General features: G+C 35.2%; 1 protein-coding gene across 3 annotated transcripts in view; it reads right to left on the bottom strand.

The window, feature by feature from the left end:
* IMMP2L (inner mitochondrial membrane peptidase subunit 2) overlaps nucleotides 1-26,484 on the bottom strand; it is a 454,134-nt gene that overhangs the window by 202,122 nt on the left and 225,528 nt on the right. The gene's annotated exons all lie outside the window — the stretch shown is intronic.

The following is a 26,484-nucleotide window of genomic DNA, read 5'->3' as shown; positions in this document are numbered from 1 at the left end:
GCTTGTTCTCTGTGGTATGTTATCTAGTATATCATGGTACATATCTAGTATTTCACCAGTGAAGTTTCTAATGCCCTAAAAATAGGACTTCTACCATTCATCTTGGGAGATAGTTTCCATTTAATAACTAAAGAGTTTTTTTCCAAGACTCAACCTAATTTTTTATTTTAATAATATCCATAATATCCTATGGACCTACCTAGTTACTCTTTACTACATTTGATTTTCATATACACAAAATATTTCAAACTTCATCTTCCTTACCTATCCCTTAATTTATAGCTAAAATATAAACAGTTACTCTAGTAAAAATATATGCAGAGATCTTATGTAAATATAACACAAACATACATATAAATTGAGCATATACATAATTTGAATGTAAATACATACATACAGATGCACACAGATGTAAATAGATGTATGTATAAGATAAACAAGCACTTAATGTTTCCCTCTTAAATCTGAACAGCCATAATCCTCACTTTTGTTCATCATCCTCAACAACCTAATGTACCACTGTCAGTATCTCTTGCAATATTGATTTATCTTTGGATGCTCTTGCATCCAGAATCCAATAAGACATATCTTGATTTTTACCTTACAACAGTGAAAATTTTTATCTAATAGGTCCATATAACAATCCAGCATCTAAAAAATAATACATTGTAAACTATCCTCTTTATACAGTACTCTAGAATCATAACAAATTTTGCCACATAAGACAACTTTTTCCTTTTCATTTTATTATCATTATGGAATGAGTGTAAACTCATTCTTGAATGTTAATAGTGACCATTAGACAAAAAAAAAAAACAAAACAAACAACAACAAAAAAGATGATTCTGCAACTTAATGAATTTAGACTGTTGGTACTGACTCCTGTGCTATCACATAAGTGAAATTCAGGAAATACAGTCTAGTTTAAACCACTCAGTCACTGAAAGCTATTAAGAGGGGGTTAGGCTGAAAACTGTCAGATATAATTTAGATAAAGCTGACTCTACATTGCCAAGAGGTAGCTACATTAGAAGCAACCTCAGGAGGTCAGGTAGTCCTGTTTCCTATAGTTCCTTTAATGAACTGATAACAACTGTAGCTGTTCATCCTAAATCATTAAAAAGTTGATGACTTAGTCTCATATGTATCAGCAAGTATATATGTGAATCTAAAGATGTGAATCAAAAATACTAGACATACAAACATTGAAATCAAGATCTACATTTCCCACACCAAAACCATGAATACATATGAATTCATACAAAATAAGTAGATAACAGTTCTTACAGACATCTAATAATTTCACTGATTTTATTCATCTTCAAGAAGCAGTTACTATTGATGGTTACATCAGATCACATTAGGGTATTCTTTTTTCTTCCTTAAAAATGCTCTATCATCTTAAGATTTTTTGTCAGTCAAACTGTTAAAATTGCCATTTCACAGCAATAGCTCAATCCTGCTAGGAGTTACTGTCAGATGCATCTCTAACCCTGTACAGAACTCTACAGATCTGTCGTATCACCTAGTAGTAAGAAAATGCACAACAGCAATTAGCCATGGAACAGATCTTACACAATATTAGCTTGGTAGTGGATAAACTGCAAATTACCTGCCATACAGCCAGACCCAAACAACAGTCTTTAAAAGACACAAAATACTGGATTTACTCATATATGCAAATTATCATATATTATTCCACTTTATGACTATTCCACTGTGGGTAGGTAAAATACTTCTGGATTTCAGACAAGAAAAGTGAATAGTTACATTATCAAAATCCACAGAGGCTTACAATACTTAAATTCTACTTGATAATGTCACATTTGGTATCAAAACCTTAAAGTCTTTACAGCTTCTGATGTAAAGTGATCTAAAGGCATTTCAATTTTAGACTGAAATGAAATGTCATCTATAGATCTTTAGTATCAGCAAGAATCAATGAAGTGGTAATTTGGAGTAATAGGCAAAACCTAAATATGGCACACCTGGGAAAGTAGCAGCTCTGAAGACTGCAGCACACCCAGCCCAACTGCCTTTATTCCAACCAAAGCTACATTAAGTCAAGCTCTCTCACTCTGTTAAAGCTTTAACATGTAATAAAATTAACGTTCCTCTACATATTGATTTTTCACTTCATAAAAATGTAACACTCTGCAAAAGAAAAAATCTTCTCATTGCAGGTTTTTGTGTTTTTTTCTTTCCTTCTTTGGCCTAATTTCAACTGGTAGCCAAAGTGCCCCAGTCCCAAAGCTGTCCCAATGACACTTGATCCCTTTGTTCAGATAAAATAACACATTGTAACTGTCATGTTATTGGCACATGCAAAACCCACCGGCAAAACTCCTACTTTTAGTGGAATGAAGTCAGTATGAATGCACGTTTAACAAAGGATAGGATAGCTTCATTAGCATACAGTAAAACAGCTCAAAGCTGGGGATTCCCCATCCCAGTTCTACACTGATGAAACATTGTCCACTGAAAAGCAATAAACAATAATTTAACCACAGAGACCTAATTCATGTCAGTTTTCTGCCTTTTGAAACATATCAAATTATTGTCTGCATTCTGGATAATTTTGGAATGTCAAAGTCTGTCAGAATATTAAACTTGAAGTATCAACAAAGGGACCAAATACCTACAATAAATTCAGAAATGCTGCCTTGAGATGAAAGACATCCCAACATTAAACATACGCAGTAAGATCATTCATAGAAAGATTTCTTCAAGGGAGGGTACATCTAGGAACAAAACAGAACATATTGACCTCTGCCTCTACTGTAAGAGACATAGAGGATTATTCTCTCCACTTTGGCATCTTCAAATGCAAACTGATGTAATTGCTGCTTTGTAATGAAACTCATGAACTATAAAAATAAATAAATAAATAAAATAAAAAGAGATGTTTTGAATTTTATCATCTTTGCTCAAGTTATTTACCAAATTTGAAGCAAAGGAAGTGTTAGAACAGATTTTCTGTCTCCATTAGTTTTTTTAGTCTATCTGTATATCATTATTTTTTATAGTATGAATATTCTTTCTTAAGAAATGCCTAAAATCATATCTATTACCATCTTTGCAAAACTTCTTTTCTTTGAGGGCTGGCTTAACTTAGTTGCTACAGAGTTTCTGCACCCCATTTTTTCTATTTGAATCTCAGTGTCAGGTGAACCTTAGAACTAAATTGTTTACTTTTCATATTTTCTTTCCTCTACATAATTATAATTGTTTATGACAATTAACTCAGCATTGACTTTAACAAAAGCTAGACTAGTAATAATATAACTGGGAATGCTTAAAGTTCTACACATCTTAGAAACTAATCTGCAGAGAAATAAAACCAGTAAAAAATATGATTCCTATGTTACAGATTAAAAATTGAATGGTCTAAATTGATTTAGACATGAACAATAGCTTACATGTTTCATGGTGTGCATAAGGACACCTGATCAACATTTGAAGTCTGCTGAGCATGGTAGCAACAATGACGGTGGTCACTGAAGTCTTATTCCCTGTGGCTGTGCCTCTGTTACTGCCACTGAGGGAATTCAGTTTTGGAACAAGAGGACAAGACCTTTAAACAAGTAAACAAGGCTTTTCACCACTTCCATAAAGCAAAGTATGATTCGCAGTGGTACATCCATATTTGCTGGTGTTATCAACCTTAAAAATGTTTTCAGTTACTGCAGAACAGATTTTATTATTTTATGGTCACGGTAATGTTGCACTGTGTTTCGCAATTCAATTACTTATCACTATCTGAACTGAAATCTTTCTTTCTTCATTTAGTATAAAATTATTTAGTCAGAAGCTTCTTCTCATCAGCCTGTTGTTTAATTGCTTTTGTCTTTAGCAACCAGAGCATTCACAGTTTTTTAATTATTTGTTTGGGTAGGTCCTAAATCACTGCAACAGACACGGACAGGACAACCATCATTTCCTTCCGTGGTAAAGCAGAACTGACTGTGGTAAACACTGTAATCTGTAGAATTTACATAAACACATTAATTAGCCTTCCTTTGTTTCTTTCCAAAACCATATTAAAATACCAGACACAGCTGCCTCTATGAGAGATTAAATTCATGTCCTTTCTAATTCATGATGTCACCCAAGTCACAAGCAATTTCCACTAGTTTTACTTTTAAAAGAAAGACAACTAATGAAAACATCGCTATAAAAATTTACATCTGTACGTTGTGCAGTCATTCTACAAAAAATTTAGTATTCACTTGAGACTCCTTTCTCACTCTGCTGGGTAAAGATATATAGGCCAGCATTCCTGAAGTTAAATCAAACTTCACTTCCAATAAAATAGGCAGCTATTATGGAACAAGCTAAGAGCTTCAGCTTTTATTTATTTTAGAATATTGCCTTCTCTCAAACATGGGGCAAACTTATTTAACAGAGTGTTCTGTTTAAGGATGAGCCAAATAATTTGGGGTTCTTGGCCTCTTGATAGGGGTGATCAGTATCAGCAGAACACTTTATATGAATGGAAAGTAGCATTATGAATGCATGATAAATAATGAAATAAAGAGAATGGGTCAATGTGATGGCCAAAGGAACTTCTCATTCTCTGTATCCTGTAAAACACCAGAAAAGCCCTCAATCTGAAGAGGAGTAGTAAGAGAATAGTAAAAATGAGTAAAATTACAAGACCATATGATAGGAAAAATTGTTACAAGGAGGAAGGCTGACGTCTGCAGGGAAAAAAAAAAAAAAAAAAAAAAAGCATGGAAAACTTTGTGAGTGAAAGCAAAATCAAACCAGGAATGAGGAAAAGTAGTAAGCAGCTCTGCCATGTAACACACACATCAATGGCTCCTACATGAGTCTCACTTTTCAACTCTGAAACATGTGCATTGGGTTTGCAGTCCATTTCTGACAAAGAGAGACAAAAATCGATAATTTTATTGATACTGTTATGATTTCTGGCACATTGCAGTCAAGAAGCTTATACCTGTAAGGCTTCAACATGTGAGGGCTGAATTAAAAGGAGAGAGATCTCACAGAAAGTCCATCATCATGATACAGAACCCACATGTCCTAGTCAAGTCATATCTATTAGGTTATCTTGAAATGAAAATATCGTTATTCTTTACCTATGAATGAGAACATTGCAGTCAGAATTATATGCCACTTACTTATAGCACTCTTGGCCACGGTAAAAAAATTAAGAGGTAAGAAAGCTGTGAAAAGCCCACTTTTTCATCTATTCCAACATAATAGTATTTTTAAGAGAAATGTGCAAGAGGATGTTCACAACTGAAAAAGAAAATTTAAATATATATATATTACTGAAATGCTAATTAGTCTGAGTTACATAGCTTTAGCATTTTATCTAATGATCACAAATCTCTTTAACAATCAGTAGTGACAGGCCTGCCAGTACTAACAACATTTACAAAACAAAGGATGAGCACTAATTCAAAGAGTACGGGGAGCAAATTTTTCTCAAGACCAGGCCCTAAGTCTCTGTCCACAGAGAGTTATATTTGCAATTCTCTGCTCATAAACAAATGTTTAAAATGCATATGAAGGATTTATTATACCATACACAAACATTATAGCCATTATTATCTTCCATTCCCACTCTGGAACTGAGAGTCAGTCCTCACTTTGGAATGGACTCACCTCACTCCAGGGGCACAATATTGGCCAGCATTGATGTTTAATTAAACAATTAGCTCAAAGGTTCTGAATGTTAATCATAAACTAATGCTCATGATAAACCAACTTTACTGTGCTGCCAAAATACATATTAAATGCAGAAAGACAGCTCTAATAAAATATTAATTTTACAAATTTAAATGCACAGTAGCAAGGAAAAAAAATCGTCAACATCTTTGGTCACTCTGCCACACTAAACCTACAAACTTTATAGATTCCTTAATTACTAGCTAGATGGCTATTGCTATGTAACTGTAGTACCAAAGGTCTAAAATGGGCCTGGGGCCCCCAAATGAAGAAAACAGTCATGCTCTTCATGCTCTACACAGCTTATGAGTTAAAGAAGCTGCTTTGTAAGACTTCTAACTGCATGCTAGATTTGTAGCAGTAACTACATTAAGCAAGCTATTAACCACAATGAAGGTGGACGAATGTAAGTAAGAATGTCTATTGCTCATGACATGAAATGTTGGCAATCTGCTCTAAATGGCCACACTTCAGGAAAGCATTTAACCATGTACTGAAGGGCTCTCTTGGCTGGGACTACTTGAATTGAGCCTAAGTGCTTTGTGGAGTTAGGGCCAGATAAAAACATGCACAAAAATGTACAAATGTGCTTAGAGAACTGATGCATTCAGCTTCTCTATCATTTAAGAGAAAAAAAAAAAAAAAAAAAAAAAAAGAATGTACTCAGCAACTATTTAGTGATTTACATATACATTGACAGCCACACCTGAAGTTAACAATGAACCTACATAGTACAGACTGTTCTCTGCAAGGCAAGAGTGAGGAAGATACAGTGATGTATGTTGGGATGACTGTATATTTATAAGAAATGAATGTGAGAAGCATATTATTGTTCTACATAAAATCTTAGAGTTTAATGAAAACTTTGAAACACAGACAACCATGCAAAGGCATCTAAATATCCAGAATCCTTAGGCTGAAAATCTCAAATTATTAAGGAAGCTTTTAGAGAAGTTTATGTATTTCATATGTATGTTTGTTATGCTGTCACTTCTCTGAAAGCAATAGTACATGTGATTGTCTTAAGGAAGAAGCAGAATTCTTCATATTCTGAGTATAACATCACAATGAAGAACAAACCTAAACCAAAAATCTTTACCAAAGCCTCTTCATAAAATCCAGGAGGTGTCTTTCAGTTTGTTGTTCTATTTTATTTAATTTTATTTGCACTTATTTTTAAGATATCAATGGCACACTCTTTGGAGCAAACACCACTATAAAATCTGGAAAGTTATCAAATAAAAGAGTTTTTAGTCTTCTATTATTATTACTATTTTATTTCTCAGAAACACACCATACTTGAGCGTATAAAATCCTCAGGAAAGCAATATTCACAATTTATACCCGAAAGGAAAAGTTTCAGAAAACACAATCAAAACTAAAATTTTAAATGGAAATATAAAGTCAAATCTCTGAATTGGTCAAAGCAGCAAGAGATAATATTAGTCTAAAATTAGTCTATTTCTGTTCTATTTGTCTATTTCTATTTGTATTAGTCTATTTCTGTTTTATTTGTAATTTTAGCTCCTCATTTTCTATTTTCAATATACCTTACTAGATTATCATAGTACCACACCTTACTGCAATACCACTATGTAGTTACTACAGATGCAGGCAGACTTCCTATATACAGCCTAAATGTGTAATTATGTTAAAAGACTGATCTGAAAAAGCAATGACATTCAGTCGTCATTATCTCATCTTCTGTCAATTGAAAAATGGCCAATGTTGCTAGCAACAATGCAAAAATATTCTGTAATTAACCACTTATTTTTGTTTCTAGAGGTGTTATCAATTCAAAAAAGCAAAAGATATCAAAGGGAACACGCATTTCCCTCTAATATCTTTTGTGTAGCTGCTAACTACAAGTAGATAAATAGATATATCATGAATAGATATATAATTTCCTGATCTATGTTACTGGTTTTATACATACTGTCAGCTAATGAACAAGTTTAATCTTTTCATTTATTTTCAGCCCTTAAATAAGACTAAATTTGTCACCATATATATCCTCATATAGCCTGAATTTTTTTGTTCTTTGGAGGCCTAAGTCTTCAAAGGCTTCAGGAGAGGAAGTATTGCAATATTCAAATTTCAATTAAAAACCACTCTTTCATGTCATAGAAAATAAACCTCAGCCTCACTAAATACCATAATTAAAAGTGTAACCGATTGTTTTCCTCTAATGAAAGAGGTATGTGCCTGGTTAGTCCCACTTTACCTCTGTCCTCCAGCATTTCTGGTGCAAAGGAAAAAAATAAGTTTTTAATTCGGAAAGAATATTTTGATTTCAAGGTCTAGTTTCCAGCTTTTACAATTGCCTATTTTATGTATTCCATGTGACGAAGTGGTCAAGTTGCATCCCAGCACTAGGACGAAGAACCAAAACTGCACATTTTCTGACTAATCCAGAATCTCACTCCCAGATGGTTGTTGTCTCTCATTTCTACAAAATAAGTCATCACTGCTAGCGTATACACATTTGCTCCTCTGCTGACATAGTTCTACAGCTTAAAACAGGCATTCTCTCTCTTGCAGTACATTACCTGTTGAAGAGAAAGAAAAGACGGTACAAATTCTTTATTCTGTACGGCTAGATAATCAGATCTATTTATAATACCTGCATAAGACAGAGTCTGTATTTCCTCACCTTTAGGTAGGTACCCATCTTGCATCTCTTCCTTTTAGAAGTCGTGTTTTGATCATAAGTGACCAACAGCACAAACAGATGAGATTCCGCTAGTATCATGTTCACTGCCTTTAATATTTTATTTTCTCTCCGAAAAACACTGTAAGTAATACAACCTGGTGTATATTTACACTTGCCTTTTTTCATTGCTGTGTCACATTGTGGCTTTAGTCAGCCTGAGAGTAATAAAGCCAGATCTCTCTTCCTCTGACACTTCCAATTATAACTCCCAGCTTATAACAGGAAAATCTTATTAGTTCCTAATTAGACTTTGTACTACACAGTTTTGTTTCATTCACCCTTGCTTCTCTGACTTGCCTGATTTGGCTTTCCCATCTTCTTCTATCTGCCAGTTTCCTGGCCTTTATTTTTATACTCAGAGAAATATTTCCTATTGCCTCCAAGTTAAACCACAGTTCAATAAAAATGTCTTTCAGCAGTAGCACTGATCTGAATTACACTAATCCAAGAGGGGGGAAAAATGCTATTTTTTCTGCCAGCTCGGCCTCCCTATCCAGTTTATCATACGAGTTCTTGTGCCAACAGCCAGCATCAGGGTGAAAACAAGCCTGGGAAAGGAGGATGTGCTTTTTTCAACAGCGATGTAATCTGCAGACACTTCAGAAGCATTACCCTGCAGTTCTTCACTAGCCTCAGCCCGTCTAACAGCTGATTGCCACGATCTTCTCTTAGCCATTAGCCTTTATCTCTTCCTGGCTGCAGCACTTGGTGGATCCATCACTCACTGCATTCTTCCAGGATGTTAGAGAAGTCTGCTGCTCTGTCTGCTCGTTGCCAGTACCAAATATCAGCATGCAGATAGGGCTGAGAGGGGGTCAGAAGAATAGGAGAGCCCATGGAGGCAGTGGGAACAAGCAGTTGTGGATGGGGGAAGGCTGGAACAACTGCAGCAGGTCATCTTATGGCCCAGTACCAGGGCTTCTGAGGTACACAAAGAGCTTGCTGCTGTCAGGACAGATCTTTTCCTCCTTGTCCCTTTCCTTGCTGTTACTGCTTCTCTCCCCTGTTCCCTGCCATACACTCCTCTGGGCATTGCTCAACCCCTGTAGGAACTGTTTGCACCCTCCTCGGAGCAAACAGCTACCCCAAATACAGTGACTGACAGTATGCACATAAGCTGGGTGACAGGAACACTCAGCAAGGAACAGAAAAGGATGAGAGATATGTGAAGGCACACTGGGAAGCCTTCAGATGCTGAGGAAGCTCAGTTTTGAAACCACAGCCTCAATTTTTGCTGAGACATGCCCAAGCAGACCAGTGCAACCAAGGACAATGGTTTCTATTGTGTCTATTTTCCCAAAAAAAAAAAATTAAAAAAAAAAAAAAAATATATATATATATATATATATATATATATAATTTTCTCCTCATTCAGCCCGAATGCTAGCAGCTAACATGTCTCTTCACCTTAACAGGCTGTACATCAAAGACACATATCCTAGCAGCCACCAATATCTTCCTTTCTATTGACAGTTTTTTCATCTAAGTCACTGGTATATCTAAAGATAATTAGCCAAATCAAATTGATAATATTTTGGTATTTTAAATTAAAGGTTTGTTTTTATTTTCAATATATTTTTGTTAAAGTAGTAAGCAAATTATAACTAGCAGAAGCATCTTTACTCTTAAAAGCTTCACTAACAGGAATATTGCTTTTTCCCCCCCAAACTGTGTAGCTCTATTTTGCATCTCTCCCTCTTCAGAGATGCTTTATTTAGGAGCTTGTAATGCAAATGAAGAATTAGTAATACTAATAACTAATAACTAATCAATGTATTTGAGATACTGACTATAAACAAAAAGGAGTGCCAGTCAGTGTTAAAAATATTATTGTAGATGTCAATTTAAATGTTTAAAAGTCAGGAAGGTTTAAATAATTAACTCAGCCACATTCCACAATGTGATCTTATGGCAGTGTCAGTTGCCTAATGGATCAATTAGAAAAGATACTACATTTCTTCAGAAAAAGCCCAGAAGGAGAAAAAAAATATATATATTTATATACTCGAATAACACCCTGTAGCACTGAAATAGACATTCACCATCTCATAGTGTTATAGCACAGGCATACTTGCAGACAAAGAAATACATCATTAAATGATGCATCTTGTCCAAATATTTATGACTTAATTACTTATTTGTATAAAGATAAACTTCTCCTTTAAAAATCATGAAACTTTAATGAGGACAGGAGGCAGCAGAGTGAGCAGACTTGTGAAAAGAGCTCTATGTTTAACTCCAGGGCAGCAGCTGAGAAAACTTCCCTTAGTTATTACGTGACTTGGGAAAAGAGGAAAAGAGAACAGGTTCTGACACAATTAACCTTTTGGCCATATAGAAAAGTTCTCCAAAAATAAGTGCTGTTTTCTTCAAAGCCAGAATTTGTACACCTTGCAAACTCCACTCAAACCAGCAACCCTTCAAAACTGATAAGCCCACAAAGAAGAGTAGTTATTAGTTATTTTTATTTTTTTTCAAAATAAATATTAGAAATGCCAAAACATATTCCTAACCTGCATATAAATTTTATTTATTTGGAAGAAATGATAAGAACAGGTATTATGTACCAAAACTGATAGAGAAGCAGAAGACATAGATAAAAGAGCAAAAAGGGAGTAGGTATGGGACAGAACTTCTGGAAGTGAAAAGGTTAGTTTACGCAATGTGGCAGATGCTTTTTTTTTTTTTTGTGTGTGTGTGTGTGTGTGCACTTAACTGAGTCTTGTGGATCATGCAAAACAGTATCGAGAATGTGTGAAATGGATTCCAGGATTAAGACTTAACAAATTTATCTCCTCCTGAGCCACCTAGCATCCTTACGAAAAGATGTATTTTTCTTTCTGTTTTAACTGCAACATTCTACATTTGTGTAGCAAACGGACTACATTTGTTGCTGCAGGTAATTGTGCAAAAAGCTATCCAGGGAAATTTTCTGTGTGCCCCAGCACACTTTTCATTTTATAAATTCCCTGTCTGATTACTGGCCCTACTTACTCTCAGCAGTATTATCCATCCTTCATCTTAGCTGTGAACTCCAAATAGGATCAGAAAGAAAAGATTTGTTACCTTTTTTTTTGTCTATTGTTGTAGGAAAATAAGCCCAAGACTGTTCTCCAATACAATGACACACTTTAAGTGTTCTGTTCTGTAAATTCCAATCATTTGTCTACACTGTATGTGTTCCTGGTTTAGAAATCAAATTTTCATTTATATATATTTTGGCATTACTTATATAACTTTGCATTACTTATATATATTTTGCATTCTTATCTCATACTGCATCTCCATCTTTTCTTAAAACAAAGAAACAAAGATTTGTAAGTTGGGCAATAAGAATTCTGGAAAAAACTCTGGCATCGATTATATAGTGCCTATCTGGATACCTTTTCCATCTTGCCATTTTTGACTTGCTTCTGCACGTTTTTCTAAATAATTCAGACATTAGACTGAACCCTTTGAATACTTATTGAACTTTGAACACCACAACCTATTATTTAAATGTATATTAAACCTTTCTACAAGGTCAATTTTTAAGGCATCAAAACTAAAAACAGTGCAGCTGGTCACAAGTTGCCATGTTAGCCTAATGACACTTCTGAGATTAGAAACAGAAATTAGAATATTGTGAATTAAATATCTGATATGAAAGGACTATGACACCATTATAAAATATTGTAAGACTGATTCTGCTAAAAGTTTCTGTGTAATATCCACCAGTGTACAATCTACCATCATGACTATGATAAGCCTTCTAGTCCTACCTTTTGCCTCTCACTTTAAACTGCGTTAGTTTCAAGACAGTCATCAGACAGTAATTTCCCAACTCTGCATATAGCATATACTTTTAGAACACAACATATAGAACAACAGAGAGGGCTAGGGAGGTAAGTTATATTAGTATCTTTAAAACAAAGCAATGTGAGCTGTAAGAAATCTCCACAATATTACTGGAAAATAACATTTCCTACGTTAAGTGTGTAAGTATGGATTTAATCATTTGGGCAAAATTTCGAAATGAATATGAAAATATATGGCTATGTTTCAAATAGATGACAAAAACAGAAATGACACAAGAAGGCTACTCATATAAACCACCCACATGAAAAAAACAGAAAACTTGAGAGGCAGGTGTTGTATGACATAGCCTCAAGTTTCACATGAAGAAATGAACTGCAATAAGAAACATGAATGAAATGAGGACAGTTTCAACACTGTTTACATTAGTTGATGGTACATTTTTCCCCTGCAGTAAAAATTACAGAAAGGCTTAACTGGCTAGACTGGCAAATAATGTTACCCAAATCATCCTTTTTAAATACATCTTTTACACTTGAAGAACAGCCTAGTCAGCAGACTGAATACAACACCTCTTAGTTCTGACAGTAAGGCTAGAAATGGAATGACAGATAGAACATGCCCAAACAAAAATTAATTTTGTATTTTGAAAGAAAAAGAATTACCTAAAAGAAAAGGCTATAATTGCTTGAAGAGATACAGTGTGGTGAAGGCTATATAAAATAACATGCAAGGAAATAAACTAACATGGATTTTAAATACATACATGTAAGTGGGTTGATGCTAATGTTCATAAGCCTGATATTTTAGCTGTTTGGTCTTGTGCAAAGTTGCTATGTTTGGGTTCTACTCATGATATAGTCTTCTGTACATGTATTTAAAATATATTTAAAAACAAACCTGAAAACATCATTATTATCCAACAATGTAAGCAGCACTACAGATGGACTACAGTTCTAAAAGTTAATCAGCCTATTTTAAATAACAAGATTTAGAATCAAGAGAAATAATCATCTGTCGTGCCAAACAATATAATTTTCTTTCCTTTATACATTATACCAATGTCTCTTTTCATAAGCTGATAAAAGAACAGAAAAATGAAAGCTATAAAATTTGTCAGTTTTTATTACTAGGAAAAAGAAGTTCATATCACAGTGGAGCTCAATTTGAGAGTACCTTGTATAATATGGAGAGCCAGGATTGAAACTCAGAGTCATACTGCTAGATCAGGATGGCCCTCCTTTCAAGATAATTAGAATTAGCCTAATTAAGTGTTTTCAAAACCCTCTTGAACATGTTTACACATTCGCATGATGTTGTATGCATTTGCCACTGTTTGGAACCACCTTAGAGACCTGTTTTCTGCAGAATTAAGAACGTATACCATATGTTTTATTTGCATTCATTTATATATATATTATTTAAACAAAATGTACTTATATACATATACATACACCTGGGAGGATGAATAACACTGTGGAAGCAGAAATGGAGGATGAATTCCACACTGTGGAAGCAGAAAATACTAAATTGCAGAATATCACAGCCACAAGGAACTAACTTGTATATGTGGACTAAATGTAGATGACAAAAGAATGTGAAACTAGAATCAGGCCAAAAGTTCTTCTAATTAAGGTCTTTTGTCCAACACAGAGTAACACTAGATGGAAAATGGGATCATCCCACCTGCAGATACATTGTGTTCCCTAAAATCAAATTCATTAGAAATGCATATGCACACACACACTCGTGCACACATACACACCTAACCAGGACGGGAAAGCGTTTCAGCAAATGTTATCCAGGAGCATATACATTACATTAACTGTTAACTGTTAAAGCTGCATATCTAAAAATATAACCTCTTTCTTCTCTTCTTCTTAATGGACTTGTTTTGCATTAATATTGCTAAAACCAAGACATAAAATTCTGAGCACACTGAAATCGGTAATTCACAAAACTCTCTTCAAGAAAACTGACATTTTACCCAGGTTTTAATTTATATATACTGCTCACTAGTATTTATTTTAGCTTATGGGTAATTTGGAGAGTTTACAATAGGCCTTAGAAAAGTGACCATAGCATATGCAGTGATTGTTACGATGAAAGCCACCATTTCACAATTTTCACGGCTTCAAGAAAATCAGTCGTAAATTTGTCTTTATAAAACTTTAATTTTGAAACCCATAATGTAAAATGTTTTATTACACCATCTATCTCATCCCCTACAAATACATCGTGGAATGATTTGTCAATGAAAGTGAGAATGATTCTATGCTTCCTTGAGATGTTATCAATAAATTATTGCAAATTAGCTACCAAATATGCCCCTTGTTGTTGTTGCAAAATGTTTCATTTCCACAGGCTCTTTAAAGAGCCAGAGCATTATCCCACTGAACTACTGAAATACTGAATTATGCAGTAATAAGGTAAGGTACGTGTTTATAGAACCTACTGAATGCTTTCAAAAATAAAGACCTACAGCCTTTCATTGTTTAAAAGCAGTTTCTCTCTCTCTTTAAATCCTTTATAAAGCTTATGAAAGATTTTAATATTCCCAGGATTTAGACACAGGTAAAATAATAGAAGTATGGTTCTCAGAACAAAAAGATTTGCCATGTATTATAGAGCTTTCTAACACCGGAGCTCTTCTGAAAGGGTTGATTAATCGTACTATTTAAAGGTTGTGACACATTTATGCTCAAACTAATACAGGCAGAGTTAGTAATTCACAGTTACTAACCTATGCAAAAGATACCTCGCATGTCGGGACACTTGTTTTTAAATTCTGAACCTTTTTGAACCCTACTCGTTGCTTTCAGTTGGAGCCAGTTAATAAGCATACCTTAATTCTTTAGTGATTTGTGTGTTAAGAAAAAAAAAAAAAAAAAGAAAAAAAAAAAGCTTAATTTGTTGTTGTTTGCATTTGCATTGAAATTTGTCATTTAGGTTGACTCAGAAGAACCATAAAAACTGTATAGAATAAGGATAATAATTCATATTGTACCTCTCCTTAGCCAAGATCATAAAACTTTAGACTCCCTTTAAAAAAAGCAATCTGCAGAACATTTTTTTTTAAACACAGGAATAATGGTTGACCATAAATATACTGAAGGTGTCAGCCTAATTTATAAATAAATATTTAAATGCGCTTTAGTAAATTCTCAACATAGACCTTCAAGCTTTATACAGAGAAAATTTATTCAATGCACAGAGTGGTATGAAAATTTGCACAGAGAAATGCTGGATGTTTGGTGCCACAAATACCCTAGAGCCCTTGGAGTACAATTGTGCTGAAAGTGGGCAAGGAGAAGGTCATACTGGCACATGCCACATGGAAGCTTTTCTCACCAGTTTATCATAGCCACAACATTGACTTTTCAATCCATTTGCCTTGCAAGCTTTCCAAGCATTTACCCATGAATTACATGCCTTGCTACATCTCTTTCTGCCCTTCCATCCCACCAAAAAGAAGAAAATGTGACTGCACTCTTGATTTCGCCTTCCCACAATTTAAACAGAAACAGGGTTTCACCATCTGACTCCAGAAGCATTGCAGTAAGGGGGGAAAGTGTTGATCACACAGCACGTGTCCATACAGGCCTCCCCGGCTGCCCCACACACAGTCTGTATGGAAAGAAGGGAACCCTACCAGCAGATATGGAACCCATCCTTGGGCTGACAGCTGTGTCCCAGGGTCAGAGTGGCCATGTGTTCAGCACTGTTAAAGCAGACCCTTTCAGAGGGGTCTTTTAACCAAAAGCAACGGAAGAAATGGATGCCACACAACCAGGAAGGCCCAGCTTTTCCTCTGACATCTCTGAAAGCGGCTTGTGCTAAAGATGCCTTCACTAAACTTGAGCAAGCAGCAGAGGATTGATATATTCATCCCTCAAGACAGAAGCTAGCAAAGACAAAGAAACTAGCCCAGACAAAGACATGAGCTGTCAGCGTCAGTCAAAACTTCTATCACCTCTTCATGACGGGGGGTGGAAGGGCAGGTGCTGAGCTCTGCTCTCTGGGGACAGCAACAGGGCCCAAGGGAATGGCATGGAGCTGGGACAGGGGAGGGTCGGGCTGGGTGTTAGGAAAAGGTTCTGCACCTAGCAGTAGGTAGTCAGGCACTGGGATAGGCTACCCATAGCACCAAGCCTCCTGGAGTTCAAGAAATGTTTGGACAACGCTCTTGGACATATGGTCTGGTTGGACTACTGTTGTGGCTGGACTACAATGATTGTTGTAGGTCCCTTCCAACTAGAGATATTCTGTTCTGTTCTGTTCTGTTCTTCAAACAAAAGTAGGGTCGACTACTTTCTTTCAAAATGAGGAGCAAGGTGGGAGAAAACAACTGAATGTTCTTTGCGTTTGAATCAGTGGAAAGTGAGACTCAAAGTCTAAGGTAATTTATGATTAGCCAAGTTAGGAATATTCAATTAAAGGTTTTGAAGTACAGTGTAGACAGCAATGAAGGTTTTGGCTTGTTTCCAAAAGCAGTTGCACTCACACCCAAGACTAAGAGAGAGTCTCAGGAGGGGGTAGTGGAATTAACGGAATTACTAGAAACTCCTCTCCTGGTCAAAAGTTAGTGCTCCTGCCTGACATACCAAATTATCCACCATTTAGGTCACTCTTGAGGCACATTTGTAAATGACAATATAAAAGTCTCCTTTATATTAAGTTCAATATTCTTCATTTGAAATAACAGTAACCATGATAAAAATATGTGGCCTGAGAGTACATTTAGGAAAATCTGACACTGAATCAGTGGTTTGAGTTCTCCCTCTTCGACCCAGGCAATTTAACTTGTTGGGTTTTCAGTTTGAATGTTATTACTGTTTCACTAAGGCCAAAACTATTTGTGTTCCAGTTCCTGAAAGCCCATTTGGCACAACATTTGAATTAGCAGTAATGAGAAAACAACGCTCTTCCATCATCAAGTCTGTTACCATGATGAATCTCTCTCTGTAGGAAAACCTGAGATGAGTTAATGCACTTGCCTATTAAAGCCACTTTAAAAGATGGCTGAATACATAGGTGGCCTATTCGCTAGAGAAATTCAACCTAACACCCAATGAAAAAATATAGAACTATCTAAAAAGTGGATTTATTACTATTTCTTGCAGCTACTCATAGAAAAAATAGATGTCACCAAAACAAAATTGCTAAAATTGCTAAATGATTGTACCAAAAAAAAAAAAAAAAAAAGTAATTTTGGGGTAGTTTTTGCCTTTAAGATAATGAGGTTTATATGTTCTTTTTGTGCAGTGCATACAAGAATCTTTGTGACTTCCACGTAGCTGAACCTGGAAACCCTAATTATCTGTCACAGCAACTAAAAACAAACAAACAAAAACACTTGAGATTACTGAAAACATTACCTGAACAACAGGTATCGGGTGATCAAACTGGTGGACAGGAACAAAAGGTATGGTAAAATCTAAGGCCTTTGGATAAGAATTAGTTTCAGAGAATATTATCAAGGTCTTTACTGTTTTCAAAAATATGAAGAGAACTGGAAATCAAAGGGTATAATGCAGGATGTTAATTTCATTTTTTCTTCTGATTTTTTTTTCACTGCCACTCAGCTAGTACTAAGTAGAGATAGGCAAACCACTATTATATAATGGTAAGTAAATGTAAATTACTGAACTAATATTTTCTTTACTTATTCTTGCTGGGGTAAATATTGAGAGAAGGTGTTTTACAACTGAAACAACAGTGCTCTCTCCAGACTGAGAGTTAGAAAATCCCATCCTTCCAAATATTCCAGATTATCAAAGACAGTTTAATAGAATTTAGAATATAATAGATAGGGATGGGATTTATACTGAAATCTGCTAAGTAAGGTTTTTAAAGGACTGAAAAGACCTTCCTAAAATGGTAAGTCTAGCCCCCTCTTCTATAAGTGTGAAGTTAGTTATTTGTCAACATACCTCTTTTACAAATATAACTGTATCTTCAAAGGCTGGATATTTTTTTTTTTATTTTTTATTTTTTTATTTTGTTGTTGTTTTGTTTTGTTTTGTTTTGTTTTGTTTTTGTTTTTTGGTTCGTTGGTTTCATCTGGTTTGTGACTATTTGGGTTTCTTCTTGACTGTTTTTTCTATCCAAACTATTTTCACTGGAAATTTGTCCCAGGATGTAATAACTCAAACTTGAAGACTTAAACAAACAAACAAACAAAAGCAAGCAAACAGAAAAACACCTCTCCTAATTTCCAGACTTAAATTTAATCACAGTCACTTACACGTTTGTTCTTTGGCTAGCTTTACCTCTCATTGTGTATCAGCAGAATGTATTTATCAGCAGGAATCTTATTTTCTCTCTGATTCTCCTACACTAAACAAGGCAAGGTTTTATAAACTGCTCTGTAATGTGGGCTTTGCCATCATCTAAATAGTATTTAATTGCATGTGTTCCAGCTTGAGTTCACCTTTTTTTCAAGCATAAAAACACAACTGAATGAATTACTCCAAATGAGGTGTCCAAAGTAATACTAATTCCCTACTGCTACTGGAATAAGTCTCCCAGTGCATACTACGATCATATTTGCCTTTTTCACAGCTGTGCCACTTTGTCAGCTCATATTTCTTGATTGGCCAGTAATACAGAGATACGTTCTCCTCCTCAGTTATTTCTAAGTAATATGCCCACAACTTACAGCAGAATTGCATGTTATTGGCTCCAAATGACCTTTCATCGTAGACTACTTGGAGTGTAATCCCATTTCTATTACTGAAGTTCAAACAGTCTTTCTGAATGATATCCCTATGTTCCTCTGATATGCTTATCACAGGAAAAATTCCGTTCTCCTCTACTACCTCCTCCCCACAGTGATGTCATCATAAAAGTTACTTGGGAATGAAGAATTTTTTACCGTATCTATTGCTTTTTGTATTTTTAACCAAATATTTAATTTCAGTTAAAAAAAAAATAAAGGTAATAAAGATTACAAATTTAATTATTAACTCTTATGTGTCCTCCAGTATCAAAGGCATTTACAGCTCTCACCAGGTAAACTCATACTCTTGTACCAAAACAAATCCTCGCTTTTTCTGAGAGTTCCTATCCCAGTTATTTTATAAAAAATATTGATTTAATCTCTTTTGTGATAATACTGATGAGAGTTGGAGGCTGAATGCACTCTTTTGGAAACAAACCAGTTACATCATAAAAGAAATTGTCAGTATTACCAAACACCGAAGACCTTATTTCTTGCTGCAAACATAAATTTAAGGATAATGAATAGCAATGCTTTTAGTTTACCTTGAGACACGTTATGAATCCTTGCAGTAAAGCAGCAGAAAGCAAACATAACCAGTACAGCACTGAAAAAATACAAATACTAGGGAATATTAAAAATTGATACTTCTTAGCTGAGACAACTGAGGCCTGATATCTCTATGTAATGTAAAGACATTTATTTTCTTTCACCAACTAGGTCAAGCCAAGGAAATGTAAGCTTTACCCCAGATGTCATTCTCTCCCTTATAAAATAGTCAAGGAGTTAATGAGGAAAATCTGTATGGGACTGCCTGTGCACAGAAATGCACAAATAAATCCCTTTAAAGCATGTTAGCTTTAAAAGTAATTTCTTGTCAACTACAATGGCATATGAACTACGCAATGTATATTAAGAATAATTACACATCAGATAAACCCCAAACTGCTGACAACTTAAGGTTCTTCATTTCAAAATATATCAAAGTGGAGCTAACACTTTCAAAGTATAGAATATATTTCTGTTTTTACAGAAAATAAACTTTCTATAGCACTGTTTTTGCTGTCACATCATCCTACAAAGTCATGGGATTTGTATGCCTGAAAAATGGGAATTTCTGTCTTTGTCTTCTGTCCCACTTGACAGAAAAACAAACTTATAAACAAATTCAACTATTGGAAATGCTGAATAAGAACATTTATTGACCACAGACTTAATTTTCCTACAGCTCCCTGTCGATCTGTTAGATTACTACAACTCTCTGACACTTGCAGCTTATTTGTGAACAATTCCAATATTTAAGGAATAGTTTGGACTCAGTTCCAAATAATTGAAATACTTACACTTTATATACATATCCCCTCAAACCAGACTGTTCTGGTGGTACTAAAGCAACCTTTTACTTCTGAGTATATCAATCAAGAACATGCAATTTATAATAGGGAGATTTTGCATTCACTTATTAAGACAAGTGTTTAGTCAGTTCTTGACCAAAATACAGGTGCTATTCATATGGGGAAAATGTGCTGACTCTAATATAATGTAAATACATTTGCGAGTTTGCAATCATGTCTTCAAACAGGAATTTTGCCAACACAGGCTCACTTTCTAAAGAAATCTGGTCAACTGGTTGAATCCATGGCCACCCTCACAGAACTGTTTTAGCCATTGTTATTGGATAGGCACCACTTTCTATTTCAAATTAACAACACATTTCATTTTAGAACTCATATCTGATACTACCAAAATGGTACAACAGATTTCTCAAGTGTCCTTATAATAGAGGCATGCAAAGTGCCTTGTTTTACTGATTAATACCTTCATTCTGTTGTGTTTTTTTTGTTTGTTTGTTTGTTTTTAAGTAGGAACAAAACAATTAAAATGCATACATATGCACTCCTGAAATATAAACAGATGTGTACACTTTCATAACCATGTAATGCAATAGTCTTCAACTGTACTCCTTAAAGAAGTGATGTTTCTAAGCCTCTTTTGTCTCCTTTGCCTCTTTCTCAGTGCTATAATGCAATTCTCAGCGTTTGAGCACCAGACTTCAAATGAGAGATCTATTCAAAACATGCACAGACAAAATAAGTGGTTTCCTTAGTAATGGGAACTATGTGAAAGCCTCTGAAACAGCTCCTCCTCCAGTAAGTCATTATGTACACGATCCTATCTACTTCCAACTTATTAATGTAAAGATAACTTTTGAAGTATACCACAAAATATATTTAATGTGCACCCACAGTTTTTGGCAGTCAAATTACAGAGGAGAAGAAAAACATTTACTGCATTTGTAATTAAATAGTTTGTTTGTTTGTTTGTTTGTTTCTAACCAGTAAGGATGTTGTATGTCCCTATGACCTTTTAATTAATATTCTGGATCTGCAAGTTGTAAAAAAGGAAAGTGCGTAAGTAAAGTATTAAGAACTTCACCTTGGTACCCAATACACTCTAATAGTTTAGTGTATTTCATTATCATTACCTAACCATATTCTGAACACACACTGCCCATATCCATGCTGTTTCTTGTCACTGCCAAAATAACTTCATAACAATATAACAATTATACATGACCACAGTTTGAGAATGCTATTGATAGCATGAGAAAATTACATTTCTCTTAGTCTCATAGAAAAAAGAAAAAAAAAAAAAAAAGTTGGAAAACAACATTCTAGTTCTAATATTTAGCTTAGTGACTGTGTTTCTACAGATTTCTAAATCAGCAATGTAACTCATGCAAATAGTTATGAAAAGCAAATAATCTAGAATTAAATTAGTATTATTGTCCATCCATTTTTAATATTAAACCATGATAAACTATAACAAAAAGTGTCTGTTCATTTTCACCCAAGTTTGAAGTTCTGCCCTCGATGAACACACTAAGGCTTGCCATATATACTTAAAAAAATAAATGTGACTTTACTGGAGGAAGTAACTAAAAACCATTAAAAAAAGATTTGAGGGGGAATGAGGTTCCCTCTCACTGATCATCTATTATGTTCCACACCACAAAGTGTTAACAGAAAAAGGGTCAGTATGTTTTGCATAAAGAATCAGTTAATTCTCCATAGAAAGGAAAACAGATTTGAGCAAAGAAATTAAGAAAATCCTCTTGATTAGGCCACAAAATTCACAACTTATCACCACCTGTAAGAACTATAACAGGTCACAATCATTATGGAAGTTCTAGACCCTATATTCAAATCTTTACTGCCACCATTTTCTTTATCAGCTGCAGACACTGATTAACTCAGACAACCATGGCACTTTAAGGTATATCCCATGCATGCACTGGGTCCCATGAATGACAGGCAGATTCTTATAAAATCAGCAAGAACACCTCAGTTTTCAAGAGCTACCATTGAGAAGATACCAATAAATTATATCCAACTATTACAGCTTACAAAAAATGAGGTATGACCACAAGCAAGACATTAACATACAGAGATGCAATCAGTTCTAAAGTAGAATACATACACTGAGCTTGAGAACTTCTTTACAGGTCTCATATTTCATCTACCTAATCCAGCTGCACGTAAGAATTCTCTGTCTGCTTTTCACTACTTCATCTTCATTAAGATTCCCACGCGGCATAGCGAGGTTGTGGTTGCTACGTGTGACTCATTCCCAGCCTTCAGTGGATGCTGCTATGCCAGAAAGTCTTGCCTATTAAAATAGAGCCAGGAATGAAAACCAGAAGAACTCAGATATCCCTCTGAGTCGGACCTGATAGGTACCAGTATAAATAAAACACATTAAGACTTTTTGGATCTCAGACTATTCTTGAGGAAGTCTAACTAGAGCACTTGGGCCTATAATGGGGAATTAGACTATAGTTCTTGCCTGGGATCTTGTCCTTTCTGTTTCGTCGAGCACAGTTGCTACATGAATAGGTAAATTTGCTGGAATATGCAAAATACCCTTGATCACCAAGATAAGCGTCAGCTCATCACCACTGCTTTCATTCATCCACATCACACATGACTGAATTTGCCTGTACTATTCAGTTCCCTTTACTACACAGTTCCAGATTTTGCCAAGTCATACAGCACCTTCTACTTGCATAGCTTTTAATGAAGTATCTAGTGCTTTGTGGAGATGTGAACTTTTCCTTATATGAAATTCTTTACAGGTTCATGGCCTAGATTTGTTTCCATCTGCTTTATCTCTATCCTATCAACACTAACTCTGAGATCTGATAAAACAGAGTCAGCAGCAGGTTAAGTAAGGCAAGTACAACACTTTCCATTATGTGGTACAACTGCATTTAGAAACTTGAACTCATTGTTGGCAACAAGCCTTTCATCTTCAAAAAAGACAAAGAACTAGAGCTAGAAACGTTGCTTTTACTTGTGCACTGAAAAAACGGTTCAATCGCAGAGGGAGACACATTAATAAAAGTTACTACTTGTCTGTATGGAAGCATAGCCCTTAGGAAAATGTCAACAGTTAGTTGCCGTAATATCTAAAAGTGCCCAACAGTGTCAGGTTAACGACACCGCATAAGCAGCACTGAAAATGCTGCTAGAACAGGGTTACAGGAAGCGATGGCACTTTTTCCTCTTCCAGGCAAATCATGCCTGACAAGTGCCTATAATTAATAAGTCAATTAATAAGTTAATTGATGAAGTCACAAGATAGATTTTCTTGAATCCAAGCAATTCTGACCTTCATTCAGAACAGAACACCGCCCCTCGCCTGACATGGAAGATACATGAGGGGAATGCATTGCAGAACTGGTGAGCTTTCCCCTCGAACATCAGCTACTTCCTCTTCTACACTAACGGCTACAGGAAGGGAGAGTGAAGTGCAAAGAGTCACCACTCACCCCTCTTGCCTGCCACTGTGATGCCTCAGAAAGCAAGAAAGTGGCACACATATCCATAATTGATAAAGCTACTCAAATTGTGTCTGCTTTTTTACATGTGAACATAATCTGTATGGATAAGCACTTGAGAAGAATTTTTTAATTGCTAATTGTAGTATAAAGTGTTTCACCCTGGAATTTAAGTTAAATATTTGTAATGGTTGGGATTTTTTTTTTCTATTTAACTGCATAGTATTTATTTCACTTTTTAACCGCAGTTGCTGCATTCTAAACACAGCTGTGTATTCAGAGCCTAAGAATACCAGAAATGGTCTCTGCTAATTGCCTGACCCACAGTAAGCCTACAGGATATTAAAGCCCAGAGATGCTCCACCCTTCACCTTAATGACAAAAGTTCTGAAATCCCCTTTCAATTTTACAAAGAATGCAGGCACGGAATCACTGTATTTTAATAACTAAGGTTTTTATTCATCATATTAAATGTTTAAATAAATACTTAGTTTATTTTCATGTGGACCCAGTAATCAGATGCAAAATAATTACCTGGAGCTAGCACACTTTACTTTCATCGTATCTCTATCAGTTTGAGATTTTTTTTTCTATCCTGTAGCCAAATAAGCTATATATATAATTCTGGTGAAATAGATTACACTGCTATTTTAAAACCACCATGCATCACAGTGAAATCAACAGGAAAATAACTTAATGAACCTTAATCATCATGACTGTATTGTTATAAAAGGTATTTTTCACCTGCAGACAGTTCAAAAAAATTATTCCTTAGCATTAGCTAATTAAAAAAATCAATTATTTCATTTTTTATGAAACAGAGCTCTATTATGATATAATAACATTTTAACTAATATGAAAATGTACGCCTATCAAGGAGGTATTTTAATTGCATGTATAGTCTATCATAAAAACTCACTTTCTTTATGCAAGTATATTTTAAGCTGATTTAATTATTTAGCCTTCTAATTACACAGTCCATACCAATCAACCAAAATGAAACACTTATATAATCTTAAATTCACATGTCAAATCACTGAATATGTTTCTACATGAGTCTCATGTTAACTAGAATGCCAGATTTTTACATGAACGACAGTGAGCATGTGAGGTTGGGGCAAAACCCAAGAGACCTTTACGTTGAACAACAGCAGTCCCTACCTACTCCCTTTTCTCCAGATCTTCATTTCTCCACTGGATGAGATCACAGAAGTAGCAGTACTTTGTTGACTTTAACCTTTTCCTATTTTCCATTTGGATGAGTCTTTTTGAAATTCTCTTATTTTTTTCTTTTAAATTCTCTCCCTCTCACCCCCAGGGCCACTGAATAGCTAGAGCAAGGGTTTATATCTTTCCTGGGCCAGGTGCAACTACCCACGTGGCTAGGATCAGGCAGAACTTCCATTTTCCTATGGGGGCTACCTTGGCAAGAAGTCTTTTTTTTCTGACTTTTGGTTGTGCTTTCTTAACACATCCTGAGTGCTGTCCCATCGGAAACAGGCAGCAGGGAAGGCTGATAGGTTCACTTTGGGAAGTTTACCATAGTTCACATTTGCATCTCACAGTGGTGAACATTAAAATACTATCAGAGGTACTTTGAACCACCTTCTGGGACACAGGAGAGACCAGGTTTCACTGGTGATCCCTGAGCTCATGAAAAAGTGACATAAAATCTTTACAGCCTGAGGTGTTCCCTCCTTCCCAGTCCCAGGCAAGAAATAAAAGGCAGACAAAGATGGGTTGGCCCCAAGTGTGTTTGTTATATTACTTTAAGTCACACTAGGGAAAAAAAAAAAAAAAAAAAAAGGGCTATAATAAGGGAAAGGGAAAAAATGGAAGGGCCACACAGCCTTCCTCCCACCCAGGTGTATTGCATGTATTTTCAGCCTCTCACTTAAATTCCATTATTTCATATATGCTCAGTTGCATGGATGAAACCTGAACTGCACACATCTTTAAAGAATTTTAAAAGTTGCTCTCTGTACTTATTCTAATTGCACTACTCAAAAATTTGATGGAGACCTGAAAAAAAGCCACTTTATTACAGCCACAACAATGCAAGTAGAGATGAATCAGTCAGGATCAGTTTTGCAAAATTTCCCCTAACCAATTAAAACTGACAGAAATTTATTGAAGAAGTTGGCAGTACCTTAATTCACTTTTCATAATAAGTGATTTTGTGAAGTTTAAAATCATTTTCTTGCAGAATAAAAACAAAACTAATGCAGTCTGCGATCCCAGAGTCCACGTGAATCAAAGTGATACACAGCATTCATAAAACAGTAACCATTTTATAGGAGAAATCTGGTCCTACTGCTGTTGCAAAAAATACATGAATTTACATTGTTCACTAATCTTCAGAAATTTTTCATATTGTTATTAGAGAGGACCACAAGGCTTTCTTTCTTCAAACACAGCACACGTGAAATGAGAACCACATTTCACTGTGCTCCACTAGAGGGTGGCCTGTCCCACTCAGGGCTGGAGTGCTGAATGCATGCAAGGCAGCCAACACTTAGTTCTGACCTGTTGATAACCAACTCTCTGTATTTCCCTTTTGTTCATCGTCCATTACAAAGTAATTTCCTTCACATAAAACACTATGCACACTGAAAAAGCTTCTCCTAACAGCATCTATATTGTTTTGCATATCTAGAAGGGATAATAAACTTCAGTGCAGACTTCCCTTAAACACAATTAAAAAAAAAAAAAAAAAAA

This window comes from Aythya fuligula, chromosome 1 (assembly GCF_009819795.1).
Source record: "Aythya fuligula isolate bAytFul2 chromosome 1, bAytFul2.pri, whole genome shotgun sequence".
Classification (NCBI taxonomy): domain Eukaryota; kingdom Metazoa; phylum Chordata; class Aves; order Anseriformes; family Anatidae; genus Aythya; species Aythya fuligula.
The sequence above is the reverse complement of the archived record's forward strand: the minus strand, read 5'-3'. Positions and strand labels throughout refer to the sequence as shown.